Here is a 14,355-nt window from a genome sequence, read left to right as displayed (position 1 = left end):
ATGTCTGAAAGGTCTGCATGGGTTTTTTAGGGTTTCTTTGATTTGATTTTGTTTTCCTCTCCTCCACAACTCTGGTCTCTGGCCAAATGCAGGCCTATCCTTGTTACTTTTATTAATGGGAATTGTTGCTTTTGGATGGAATCGTTCAACATAGCTGCCAATATAAGGAAGAGTCAACCCATCATGTCCCCTCATTGTGCTAATAATAGCAATGTACCATTTTTCTGGCAGCCAATGCTGCTGCTAGTGGCAGCTTCAGGAGAGATTGCTGGAAGGGCAGCAGGGTCATTCAGGATCTGTGCTTTTTCCTCTCACCTTAGTATCTTTTTCTTATACAGCTTCATTTCTCACCCTTTGAAACAGAACCATTCTTTTCATTGAAATAACAGTGTATTTCTCACTGTGGTATCAACTAATTCTGATGTTGAACTGTTGGAGGAGGGAAAAGATGAAGCTTTTATTGAAAAACAAACAAAAAATCCCAAGCAGTTTTTTGTGCTACCCTGGACAATGTTACTATAATTACAACTTGGAGAGTGCTGGGGTAAAACAAGATGTGGATGTGCACATCTGGATGTGCTATCAAAGTCACCTCAACCATCATGAAAATCTACTTGCCTTCTAAATACTAAGGGAGCTTTCATATGATTCCCTTAACATGGATGACATGGGAATTGTCCAGCCCTGCTGGTTACAGAGGTTTTGAAGAATTCACAGTATCTGGAGTTTGAGAGAGAGGAAATTCTTGTTCTTCTAAAAATAATAAAATACTTTACAGTCAAAGTAACTTAAGGGAAGAATCATAGAATAGTTTGGGTTGGAAGGGACCTCAAAGATCATCTAGTTCCAACCCCCCTGCCATGGGCAGGGACACCCTCCACTAGACCAGGTTGCCCAAAGCCCCATCCAACCTGGCCTTGAACACTTCTACTTTAAGTATGCTTAAATGAAAGACAGTAGAACTCATTAGGTCACAGTAAGAACTAGATATTTTCTAATTTAAAGGTTTCTGATAAATGTTTCCTGAACTTTGATTTTTGTTTCTTTAATGTTTGCAAATTATGCTAAAAAGTTGGTAATCTGGGGGGTGAGGAGAGGGAGGTCTGAAGCAAACCAAGAAAATAACCTTTAAGTAAAGCACAACTTAATCCCTTCAGAAACAGCAGCCCTATCTTTTCCCTGTGTAACTGCCTGTGTTACTGCAAGGGCTGTGTAAAACTGCTAGCAGGTCAAAGTGGCCCACTCCTCCATGTAGCAGGCTGCTTGCCCACCCCTCCAGGTGGGGAAAGGAAAAAACAGCATATCCAGGGTAAGGCTGTGGGGTCAGCGGTTGCCTGATGGAAGAGGGCAGCTTAAAGGACAGACTGAGAACTACCTGAAGCTCAAAGTGAGTGGCCCACCTCTAAACGGGTATTTGGAGTGGTGATTGAGAAGGCAGTAGGTATCTGTGCACTTCAAAGTTGCTGGAGGGTTGCAGGAGGTTACTATGTGACCATCAGCAAGTGGGTCTTCCAAGAAATGTGTGGGAAATGCTCTTTGTAGAAGCTGTAGACCTGAGCTTAGGTGTTTCATGTTAGCCAAAGTCTTTGTGTCTGCTGCCCAAATGTTCCAGGGCTTGAGTGGGAGGAATTCAGAGGTTCCTCAGTGAGATCCCTCCCAGACATTCATCAGAGCTTTGATTATTTCCACTCGGTGAAAATATGCAGAGTTCTAGTACTTGAAAATGGTAAATGCTGTAACATGACAATAAGAAATAATATAAAAGACTTGTGTTCCTATTTGGTATGGAAATCTTAATTTTGAATACATCTGAGATAAACACATCATGTTTTGATGCATTTATAAATGCTCAAGAACGCTTCATAACAGTATCTTCTGTGATTACATCATTATCTGCTTAGGGAGTCTAAATGCCTAACTGACTTTCTCTTTAATTGAGGCAACTCCTGCCATTTAAAACTAATATATATTTATGGTGGTGGGATGTCTGCAGGGATCAGAAAAAATTCCCTGATTTGCCTGAGAACTTTTTTCTAAATATACTATTCCTGTATTTCTCTAAAACAGTTACTTTTCATAATAATATTATAAAAAACCCTCCTCCAGTTTCATTTTTTCTTCCTACTCAGCAGCCATTCAGTACACTGAAACAAGGAAATGAGGATATTTTGAAATACGGATACTTTGCATAAACTATCTCCAGAAATGCTTGCTGTTTTTACATGTTGACATTTCCTATGGATGTTAACAGTTAAGTCATATAATAGAACTGTCAAAGAAAAAAAGACGAGAGTTCCTCAGAAAAGAATAATGTAAATATAGGCAGATGTCATCTATTCTGGGGAAGTACCACACATGCAAAGCACACAAAAGCAAAGCAAGTGGCTTCAGGTCAAAACGAACAAGAGCAGTGGGCATCCGATGGTACATCTTAAGGGTAGGAACTCCTACTGTATGAAGACTTGGTGTGCCTGCAAATGGGTGAACAGTACTGTATGACAGGGAAGATGTGAGTTATTTCAGAGCCGCCCTGGAGGATTGTCTGGTGTTAGCCATGGGGCAGCCGGGCTGAACAGGGGGCCTTTGACTACTGTGGCGGTATGAATTACAGCATTGCATGCCGTGCTGTAAATGAGTAGCAGTGTACACAGAGAAGGGGCTGTGTACCCTGTATACAGAGCTGTATTTTCCTTCCTGACAGTTCCTGTTTGGATCATTCCCATCTTTTACGCTCTCTCCCTGTGTTCTGCTGTGTGTGTAGGGGGGTGTTGGTTGGTTGGTGTGGTTTTGAGGCTATGTGGGAAACCTGAGGCAGGAAACTGAAGATAAATTGCATATCTAATTCCCTTTTCCATCAAAGTACCATAGTCATCTCTTAACTGATACAGCACCTTTGGTAAACATGCTGATACAAGACAAGGTGCAGGGGAAGAGCACTGACAGTCACTGTACAGCTCTAATCCAACAGGTGTAGGGAGAGCACCCCACACTTTTCCAGGGGTGTTGGGAGCGTACGCTTTGGGATAACGCCATTATAGCAATTTCTTTCCTATTTCTTCCTATTCCTGCTATTTTGCCTTTGTTTTGGCGGCGTAGCTCACTGCCAGTCAGCAGTGATCAACCATGGCCAAGTCTGTCCATCCGGCTGTAGACCGCACACAATGCAGTTGTACCTCTCTCAACCTCTGTACCTTTGTCGCACATTGTGTGGACGTTTAGTGGCCTGAAAGGGGTTGCCCCGTGTATTTCTCTTCACCCACTCAATCTCTCATGTGCTCATGTTTCAAGGGCAAATGTAGGCGCTTCAGGACAGCAGGAATGCGAATCTAGGGCATTTAAAGTGAAAACTTCCTTCATTAAAAAAAACACTACGTTTTTCTCAGTCAAATACTTTGTGTGTTTCAAAGTACCTGAGATGAGCAGCAACTTCTCTGGTTGCTTTGTGATTGACTGTCAAAATGAGGTCAGATTAAATCTGTGTGGAATTCTAGGTCAGGTTGAACCTGCCTTTAGACTCCAGTTTAATTTCTCTAGTACTTGAAGTGAACAATAGCTTTAAAAAATATTTGCAAATGGATTTATATTCTCATATATGTCTGAAGGATGGATAGAAATTTTCCAAAATTCAGATTTTTTTTTTACACCACTTGGCACTTCCATCCAAATCATAGTTAAATTATTTTAATACTTTTCTGTAAGACATTAGACTAGCAAGCCATGTGGAAAAAGCATTTTTTCTTACACGGTATTAAGACTGTTCAAAGTGGTGTGATATGCCTACATCTCCCTTTTTTTTAGGAATCTGTACAACATTTCATCAATTTGACTGCATTTGAAGATCATCTGGAAGGATTACAAAACCTTCTCCAGTAAGATAAATATGAAATGCTGATTTCATTATGTTAACAGTAGGTTTGATTGTTTGTTCTTCACTAGAAAGGAAAAATAAATATAGGGAAGATACTTTTCCACTCTAACTTTTTAATGAGCAGGTGTGTATGTGGGAGGAGTTGTCTTCTCATGAAGGCTTAATTGTGTGTGCTTTTCTGTTGCACATATTATACTAAATTGGTAGTTAAATCCAAGTTAAGACCACCTCTTCTTACAAATCTAAAATGACAAGGCTTCTTTTGCAAGCGCGTCCAGGAGCTAGTAGGGTAGTAATAGCTGTCAGGTTCAAAGCAAAGCTAGTAATTAAATCTTCTGGCCTATCATGTTAGAAATGTAATGTATTTCCCTGTTTTCAGCACACAGTATCTCATCTATTAGTATGAATGGATCTATTAAAATACCTTTTATCACTATGCTTTGAGCTTTTCTGTCTTCATGAAAACATGTAGCTGCTTTCTGTAAAAAGCCTTTAATGACCTTCCCACATCTGATCTAATAAAAAGCATCTTATTGTCATGAACCAGCCAGATGAATAACTGTTCAGCCATGGTAACCTGAATAACGTTTGTGATGCGGGACCTGTAAACCTGAGGGAAGGAGGGGAAGGATTGCGGTGGGTGGGTAGCTTCAGACTCTGCTCCAGGGAGTCCGTGGGAATTTCACCTCCTGGCTTGAATGACAGCAGAGTTAGGCTGACGTCGAGCAGCAAGGAGCTTCACCCAAAGGTCATATGTGCCTGCTTAAGTGTTTCAAGATGTAATCTGTGTAACCTCCCTGGTACAGGGATCCCAAGACTTTGGTTTGGTTGCAGCACGGAAATACCTTGCACAGCAGAATTTTGAATTTGACGAGTGTGTTGTGTCCCTGGCTCCTGCCAGAGCTGTCGCTGCTGAGGGATCTCATCTTTTACCCTGCGGTTCTTCCCCCTTTCTGTAGGGGTGACAGTGTAGGACTGTATGAAATGCAGTTTCCTGGCAAGGCTAAGGAGGCTAGTGAGGACATCTCATTTTGCATAATCACATGTTGTCACAAACATAAGTAAAGGTGAGAATCTAAAGCTGAAATTCCTTCTTGTGCATATAACTTGTCAAGCTTTATCCTCTTTTCCTATGCATCCTTTAGCTTTTGTCCTTGGACCCTGCGGCTTCTGGGCGGTGAGCTGCATCATCAGCTCTGACAGGATGAAGTGGGGGGAGATGAGTTTCACAGCCATTCATGCCTCCTAGCTACTTTTGGCTGACACAAAAAACAGATGAACCATAGGCTGTCACACAAATATAGAGCAGATCCCACAGCCTTTCTTTCCGCATCTGTCACTGGTCCTGTGCTGAGCCTGACACAGGTTTCCTAATTCTGCCTGTCAGCTCGGGGCCCTGTACAATAGAGGTTTCTCGTTGGGAAAACCAGACCCATTACAGCGCGTCAGCAAAAGCATGCCGGGTGAATGGAACAGCAGCTGACTGCGAAGTATAAACAAGTAGATGTCTGTGGGAAATAAACTGGGAATCAAGATGCTCTAGAAGGACTGGGACCATTTAGCAGTTTCATTTGTTTGACAGAAGCTTTAAAAAAAAAAAAAAAGGCAGATTAGGCTGTTCCCCAATCTGCCATTCCCAGATTTTAATGATAAGTAAGCGGTCACAAAGAATTATTTCTTTTTGATGAGTAAAACCAAAGGTAGGTATGCAGTCAGATTTCTCAGTGACAAGTCTTCTGGATATCCGTAGCATGGGAGAGTGCACCCTGGAAAGCAGCAGCCCTGCAGAGGTGTTAGGGATCATAGTGGATACAGAACTTTGTTCCCAGTGCACTGTTGCAGGGAGAGGAGAGAGGGCTAGTTTAATCGTTGGCTGATGTCATTTATAAAAGAAACATTTTTCTCTCTGCATGTCATTAATTACAGTAATACTCAAATTCTGTGTCTGGTCCTAGTTTTCACATCTTTAAAATATCTTTTGAAAACCTGCAGGAGGTATAGAAAGACCCACAAAAATTTAGTGCTGAAAAAATTCCTGGTAGTGATTTAATGTGGAAAATTTAATGTGGTGGGGTGCGAGCAGCCTTTTTTTATCCCTGCATTTGTCTTATTTGTATTTATTGGATCCCTGTCCACATAATTTTAGGACAGACTTCATCTCATCCAAAGACAAATGTCTAATACAGATTGGATGGATTGATCTGTCAGATCTGTCTCTGTGAGATAGATTGCTCTGTTGGTGATGGAAGATAATGTCACCAGCTGATCAGAAGTAGGCAGCTGGCTCTTAAACATTGGTAAAAACAATCAAGAGAAAACAGGCTGAGAAGGTTATTAAAATTACAGAGAAGGAATTTAGGTTTTTTATATGAATTAAACAGCAAAACAGGGTTAAAATGGCAAGGTGGCCTACAGGGGAGATGACCGTTGCTTATGTCCCTTCAGAAATACTTCTCAAGATCAAGTTTTCTTGGTTGAAGCCCAAGAAAAGGAGAAAGATCTTAAGTGCCTGGATGAGCATTTTAGTTTTCTGACAGATTAGAAAGGACTGCATTTTATGTATATTTTGCATGTTCTTTCTACAGGATTTAAATGTGCAGGTTGTATTGAATGTCACGATCAGCCTGCAGGCTGGGGGACTGGCAGGATGTTGGCTAATCAAGGAAGAGCCTCTTGGGAAAGCCTTGTGTGGGAGGGGAGATAAGATGTTTGTCTGGCCCTGTGTAGGGCTTAACCTAGTAGCTGGATATCTCCAAGGAAATGTCAGAGAGGACAACTGAAACTTCCAGTTTGCATAAGGAGAGAGAGGCTTGGAATAGGAGGTAAATCTGTGAGGTCCCTCTGTAGAGAGGATGACTGAAGTTTTGTGGCTGGAAGAGATTGCCCAGGAGCAAACAGGAGGAGAGACAAACGCTGCTGATAAAAAGGGAATTGTTTCCTTGGGATCCCTCTTGGCCTTGAAAGATAAAAGTGAGAGAGAGGGCCCCAGGAAGGCAGCACTGGTGGAGCGAGCGGTTAGCGAAGTGCTGAGTGAGGTGCTGGCAAGGGCAAGATTTTAAGAGGATGAAAGAGGTCAGCAGACGCCTGAGTCGGATGAAGCTGATGCAATGACTGAGAGTACTGGCCAGGACAAGTTTTGTGCTAAGAAGAAGGGCTGGCAGAAGAGCTGGAAAACATCTGTGGTAGAGCTGTAGGAAAGGAGTTTGCAGGCAGCTTAAACACTAACCATACCCCAACAGTATGAGAAGAGACTGAGCATCTTGTCTGCCTTGAGAAAAAAGAATCTTGTACTAACTTTCTGTTACTCTCTTCTTTATTTTTCTATTTTCCTCCTACTCCTCCCATTTGGAGAGCAAGAGTGTGATGGGTTGACTCTGGCTGGAGGCCACTTGCCCACCAAAGCTGCTCTATCAGTTCCCCATCCTCAGCTGGACAGGGGAGAGAAAATATAACGAAAGGCTCGTGGGTCGAGATAAGGACAGGGAGAGATCACTCACCAATTACCATCATGGGCAAAATAGACTTGATTTTGGGAAAAAATAATTTAATCTATTGCCAATCAAATCAGAGTAGGGTAATGAGAAAATAAAATTTAAAAAGTCTTGAACCACCTTCCCCCACCCCTCCTTTCTTCCCAGGCTTAATTATTCCCTATTTCTGTCCCTCCCCCCCACCCCCCCGCCAGTGGTACAGGGGGACAGGGAATGGGGGTTGTGGTCAGTTCATCACACATTGTCTCTGCCGCTCTTTCCTCTTCAGGGGCAGGACTCCTCACACTCTGCCCCTGCTCCAGCGTGGAGTCCCTCCCACGGGAGACAGTCCTCCACCAACTTCTCCAACGTGAGTCCTTCCCACGGGCTGTAGTTCTTCACGAACTCCTCCAGCGTGGGTCCCTTCCATGGGGTACAGTCCTTCAGGAGCAGACTGCTCCAACATGGGTCCCCCATGGGGTCACAAGTCCTGCCAGCAAACCTGCTCTGGTGTGGGCTTCTCTCTCCATAGGACCACAGGTCCTGCCAGGAGCTTGCTCCAGCATGGGCTTCCCACAGGGTCACAGCCTCCTTTGGGTGTCTCCACCTGCTCTGGTGTGGGGTCTTCCATGGGCTGCAGGTGGATATCTGCTCCACCATCAACCTCCATGGGCTGCAGGGATCAGCCTGCCTCACCTTGGTCTTCTCCATGGGCTGCAGGGGAATCTCTGGTCCTGCACCTGGAGCACCTCCTCCCGCTCCTCCTTCCCTGACCATGGTGTCTGCAGAGTTGTTCCTCTCACATCTTCTCACTCCCCTCTCTGGCTGTAATTGCTCCTGGTGTTTTTTCCCCCCTTCTTAACTCTGTTATCTCAGAGGCACTACCACCGTTGCTGATGGGCTCGGCCTTGGCCAGCGGCGGGTCCATCTTGGAGCCGGCTGGCCTTGGCCCTGTAGGACACAGGGGAAGCTTCTAGCAGCTTCTCACAGAAGCCATCCCTGTAGCCCTCTGCTACCAGAACCTTGCCGCACAAACCAAATACAGAGAGTCATAACTAGAACCACTGGCTGAAGTTCTAAATGGAAAGAAGGTGAGCAGCTGCAGCTCTTCAAACAAGTAAATTGCTCTTCCCACTATTAGAGAAAGTGGTGGATCTCTTAAGATGTCCAGCCCAAGGCAGGTCATGTGCCTGGGCAGTACTCGCTAGCCACGTGAAGTTATTTGTCTTGCTTTCAGGGTACTTGGGAAATGGGAAATTATTTGTGGCATTCAGATTAACAAGCTAATGCATCCAGCAGTCCTTCTGATGCTAAGCTCCAGGAAGCCGTTTTCGTATTTTACAAGCAGATATACTGTAATGAAAATAGATTTTGTTTGTCACTTTTTCTTCCTAAAATGATGAGCGAATGTGGGAAGAGGGCAATGACACAATTTTGTTAGATTTCCTAATTTTCAAGCAGGGTTTGTGGCAAAGAAGTGGGAGGGGAAGGTTAAAGTGAGGAGGATGTGCAAGAAGGGAGGAGGGAACCTCCTTTTGGTGACATAACTGTTGGTTGAATAACTGATCAGTGGCCTAAAATGTTACAGTGCACATATATCTGAGCTCATCCAAGTAAAGATTGCCTGAGCTGTCAGGCCATTCCTCTAACTACTGTTTTTTGGAGGGGGGTTATCTAAAAGTTTGGTAGATGGTTTTCCCATATCACATGTCTCTCTAAATAGAAATCAGAGAATGGAGGATGAGAATGTTGCAGGAATTAAATGCTCATTTTTAGAAGTTCTAAAGCTTAATGCATGCTTCAATAGTTACAAGTATTTTTAAATAGCATGTTGTTTAAAACTTAAGATGAATAAGGAAGACTAGAATCTTGTGTGTTTGGCTATAAACTAATTCTGAACCGCATTTTTTTTAGGTTTGGTAATAAAGGACAGGTTTTATGTTAAAAAAAAATTCTACCTGTTCAGTTTGAGGATATGTGTTTTTCTGAGTATTCACTGGAAAGAAACTGACCCGATGATTTCTCTCGCAGAAATAACACTGTTGGATAAATCTGAAAATGGGAAATATCTTGGAGTGAAAATTGGACTCCTGCCAATTGCTGTGCTCTGAATTCCTCCTCTTCCCTGGCATGTCATCACATTTATTAAAATGCTCTGCCTACAGACTGATTTTGCTCAAAGTGTTAGGCTTTGCATGTGGCTTTGTATGTATGTTTTCCTGGTACGGCTTCTAGAAATGTTTTGCTAAGTGCGTGGAAAGTTGTTGTAGTTCATTGTTGGTTTTGTCCATAAGAAGTCCCTGATTCTATTGCTGGATGTGATTTGTGGGCCTTCAGAGTATGTTTTCCTGAAGTTCTGGATCGTAAGGGCTGCAGCTATGTAAGATGATAGTAAAATGTGTTTTTCCCGTTCAGGCTTGGAAATCCATTGCATTAAAAACACTAATAAATCTCTTGTTTAATAGGATTAATCCTCCCAAGCTGATAAATACAAACAGAGCCAGTAAGTGCAGAGAGTAGAAAGGGTTAAGAGGTGAATTTTGTCTGTCTGCAGTAAGACCACTTGTGCCACCACACAACTTTAAAAGCTCCTTGACAGAATGGAGCTGTTAGTTCCGGTTTTATACAGTCAATCTAAATAAAGTCTGACCCTTGTTTTTTGTTTTTCAGGCTTGTCTAACGCTACCTTGAGCCAAATTCCTAGACTGGTTGGTGCTTTCTCATGGGATCCCTGTGACTGACAAAGGAGAGATTGTTGTGGTAGGCATTTGCATTGACTGTCTTGACAACACTTGGCCAGGGCGCAGACAGATGCAGTTTCCAATGCAGCAGCTCTTTCATAGGGCTGGTACGCCAACAGGAGCTGGGGGGAAGCGCCCGAGACACGGATTTTATAGTCTTGGGAATAGCTCTTGTGTTCCCCCCACAAAAATCAAACCCACGTAGCCCAGCGTACTACAGACGAGGGAATTTGTCAAAGTTTGCTTTTAATTATGGAGCTCTAGAATGAAAAGGGTTGGTTCATTTACCAACTGAATGTAGGAAAACAAGAATATCGCCATTCTAGTTAACTTCCTAGCAAAGTCCGAGGTGCAGAGAGAAAGACTTGTTTTGGTGCAGTTTGGTAACTGTCTTCAAAGCACAGTTTTATGGTACTACCTAAAATGGGTTCACTAGAGTTTATTTTTATATCTCTATATAATATGTATCTCTATATCTCTATAACAGATCCTGGTTTGCTTTCATGTATGGTCCTTGATTTAATAGTTTAATGTCCCACAATACTACACTTTCAGTGTTACGCAGCAGTAAATCCATATGCCAAATAAGGAAGTGAGATAATAAAAAAGTGATTTCCTTTTGAAATGGCTACAGATCTATATGTACTCCATAGCAAATTGTTGATATATCTGATAAATGCATTTCTAGTCAATCAAAAAAAAAAAGGCAAATATTTATGTTCTTGTCTTCTAGAAGGCAGTAAAAATTCTGTTTAAATATTTAAAGTCTGTCCATTTCTCTGTTTGCGGTCTGGAAAAGATCATCCTGTAAATATCACTAGAGCTGGAAGTGCTGCATTATGCTTACTCTAATACATGCCTATATGCAGAAATAATGACGGTTTTAGATTCTTCATTTGTCTGAGCTTGTGATTCGTTGTTGGTAGCTTTCCATTTTCCCAAGCAATGCCACCTTCACATGCATGCATCTTCTGGAAATGGTATTGAGAAGTCATATACTTAAGACTGGCAGATTGTAATTTTTTTTTTCTCCTTTCCTTTGAAACTCAAGTTCTTGGCTTAATTATCAAAGTGTAATGATGTTTTTGCTTGACTTTTTCTGATCACAGGAAAAAAGTCTTGTGAAGAAAACATAATCTTGCCCTCACTGGCTTGAATTTAAGTACTGAGCTTTTCATATAACAAGCTGAGCATACAGTTTGAGTAACATGTCTTAGTGTAAAGAAGTATTGTTTAATTGTAAAGGTTGTTGAAATAGTACTAAAAAAGTGAGCAGAAAAAAAAAAAAATCCCAGATGAAAACTAAGTGAAAAAGATCTTTTTTTTTGTCACATCTTTGTCACGAGCAGAAAAACAAAATGGGGAAAAAAGGGAGAGATTTAATTTAAAACCAAAATGTCTGATATAATTTTCTGTATCCCTTGCTGAAAAAGCAAGTTGAGGTTCAAAAAACAATTCTACAGCTTCATTGCTTTCTTTTTAACTAGTTGAATTAAAATTTAAATACAGAGAAGTGGAAAGGATTTCTTGGGTCCCTCACAATTTGGGCTGTAGATAGTATAATTCCTTTCATAAACTTTCAGTTTACAAATAATCACTATTTCTGCTCCCTCTACTTTTGGAAAGCTGTAATAGAAACATGCACTGCATCTCTCAGAAACTTTGAAGTTTCTCCAGTAAATGACAATGACAATTTTATACACATCTGTCCTTGTGGTCAATGATGTCTTTTTCGCTTCAAAAATTCCTCTCCCACTGTGTGATGTACATTACCCTGCATCATGCGTATTCAGGGAGTGATCATATCTCTTCTGGATCTCCACATGCGAAGCTAAATAAGCCAAGGTCCCTTAGCCTTCTTCCCTGAGATCAGCTCTCCATCCCTCTCCCTGAGAGTCCCACGCTGTCAGGTCTGCCTCCGTACCTGTTCCCCACCACCACCTTACCAGCAGTGCAGCTTGTTCTTACATCCCTGTTTTAATTTTCTGCTGAGGTCTTTCTAAAGATTCTCAAACCTCTCCAGGCACCATATCCCCTTTTCTGAAATGCAAGTGAAAAAGTGTGCATAAAGTACTCTGGGGACCTGTGTCCCAAGAGCATGCAGAGCTGGTCTTTTTTCTTAAAGAAGCAAAAACCTCAGTTTAGTGTCATTGTTCTGGCAAATGTGAAACAACTGTTGACTTCTATGATCTTTTGTGGACTTCTGTGATCAATGAGAGCAGCTCTGACATATTGTGCACATAAATAGCTGAAATCTGCCTTGGGTTTTTGAACCTTTCTGCTGCCCACCAACCCTATTTAACTGAATTGACTCCAAAGGATTACTGAAATGGAGCATATCTTGGCAGAGGTCTGTATTGGAAAATATTTGTGGCATACGGATGATGATGAGGTATTTGTGTAACAAATGAGAACATACCATACATAGTTCAGACTATTAATACAAAGCAGAGGAGTGTTGCCCTCTCGATTTTCCTTGTCTAGCAGGAGCCCACCACTCCTGTCAATGTGATAGTGAACATAGTGGCAGAACTTGTTGATCTTTCCTAAGCATCTAGAGAAAAGCTTGTGCGTCTCGTCATCTTTAGAGATGCTTTCATAGATGTAGCTTGCTCCTGCTTGTTAGTAGGGAGAGAAGGGAGCAGATGAGGAAAGTCAGTTTGCCAAAAGGCAAAATTCTTCTCTAATGATCCAGTGTTGGCTTGAAATTGTGGGGCTTGCTTACGGAGTTGTTTATTTCTATCTCATTGTTTATAACCTTAAAACAGTTATCATGTTTCACTTTGCTGTGGAAGGAAGCAATCAAAATATTTTGGCTTTGCTTCAGATAAAGATAATGTTTTCTAAGCTGTCTGTAACCCTAATGGCAGCTGAGACCTCTATAACTGAGTGAGTGTACCATAATGTAGTGACAAGTGTGCAGTGTGGATGATCTTGCTTCAGTGACACATTCATAATTTTCATTATTATTATTAATATGTTATGTTTTGTAGCAGTATCCAAAGGCGCAGCTTGGCTCAGTACAACATAGAAAACTTTGACAGCTAAAAAGAACTTTATTAAAAATGTAAATATAATCTGCCTACAAAAGTCAAGTAGTGTTTTTTTTCAGCCTGTGACAAGAAGGAAGTACTGCACTGCAGAGGTGACAAACTCATTTTGTGGTGACAACCACAAAGTGAAGTTTGGTTTTAATTATAGTTCACGAACCAGGATGTAAAATTAAACCTATTTATTGGCTTTAGTCCACAAAAATTCTCCTCCAATAGCAAAGAAAGGTTTGAAGGTGGGAAATTACTTTTTTTATAGTAAGCAAAATTTTGAAAGTAATTTGTATTAGCTCATTTTAGAGCCATCTGCGTTCCTTTGTTTGCTGGTTGTTTCTATGTGCGGGTTCGTGGCTTGTGCAGAGCAACGTGGAGTGGTTTTAACCAGGCAAGGGCTTCTCAGTCTGCAAGGTTTTCAATTCTTAGTTCTGAATGTCTCACTATTACTGCAGAAGGACTTGGCATCCTATTGAAATAAACAGCTGTAGGTCACATTTCTGGGGTTTTGTTTCAATTCCCAGAGGGTTTTCTCCTTTTTTCTTTTTTTTTTTTTTAACCTAATATTAGTTTCTAGTAAGCTCAGATTGACTAAGAGGTTTTGCGGTAGTACCATATGCCAAAAACTGAATGGGAGTTATATCTCCCCTCCTTTTGCAGTCTCTAGAACTGAAATTTGGCTGCAAATGTTCACTTTTTGAACAGATTCTGTGTATATGTGAAATTGGCTTTCTGAATTATGTGTTCCAGGTTCTGTATAACTGGCCACTTTTCTGTTAAGAAGGGGTTGGAAGAGTCAGTGGAGTTGGGATAGCTAATTTTTTTTCTTCTTTTCAGCAAATGTGAAGGGAGTAGAGGGCACTGACTGCAGATGCACAAAGCAACAAGGAAAAGCAGTAGGATTGCAGTATTTAAATGTGCTGGAATGTACTGGCAATCTACAAAGTAGGGAAAGAGGCACAAGTCAAGACACTTGTCTGCTGTTGTGTATTTTGACCTTCACAGAGAAGAGTTAGGCAACCACTGCATACCAGTCCTTGTAGCAATCATCTGTCTCATGCAGAAGGGTCTTGTTGCCGCCTAACAAACTCAGTTCCTGAGTTTTCACAAGTAGAACTTCTACTTTTTCTACTTTTACTTGAATGCAACTTGCACAAATTAATTACAGCAGTACTTGAGACATTTTCTTGCCCCTTCCTAGATTCAGACATTACAACGGGGCTTCTGATCTT

The 14,355-nt window shown here is 41.6% G+C and overlaps 1 protein-coding gene across 3 annotated transcripts in view; it reads left to right on the top strand.

The window, feature by feature from the left end:
* Positions 1 to 14,355, top strand: part of RNF144A (ring finger protein 144A) — a 66,646-nt gene that overhangs the window by 7,405 nt on the left and 44,886 nt on the right. The window contains exons 2-3 of one of the 3 annotated variants that reach the window (XM_075747218.1): positions 4,828 to 4,935; positions 10,009 to 10,098. The exons of 1 other annotated variant lie outside the window; for it this stretch is intronic. The gene's annotated coding sequence lies outside the window, so the exon portion shown is untranslated. The remainder of the gene's footprint in view (positions 1 to 4,827; positions 4,936 to 10,008; positions 10,099 to 14,355) is intronic. One more of the 3 variants, XM_075747217.1, reaches the window with a different exon arrangement.

This window comes from Balearica regulorum, chromosome 3 (assembly GCF_011004875.1).
Source record: "Balearica regulorum gibbericeps isolate bBalReg1 chromosome 3, bBalReg1.pri, whole genome shotgun sequence".
NCBI classification, from domain to species: domain Eukaryota; kingdom Metazoa; phylum Chordata; class Aves; order Gruiformes; family Gruidae; genus Balearica; species Balearica regulorum.
Note: the sequence above shows the minus strand (reverse complement) of the source record. Positions and strands in the feature narration are given on the sequence as shown.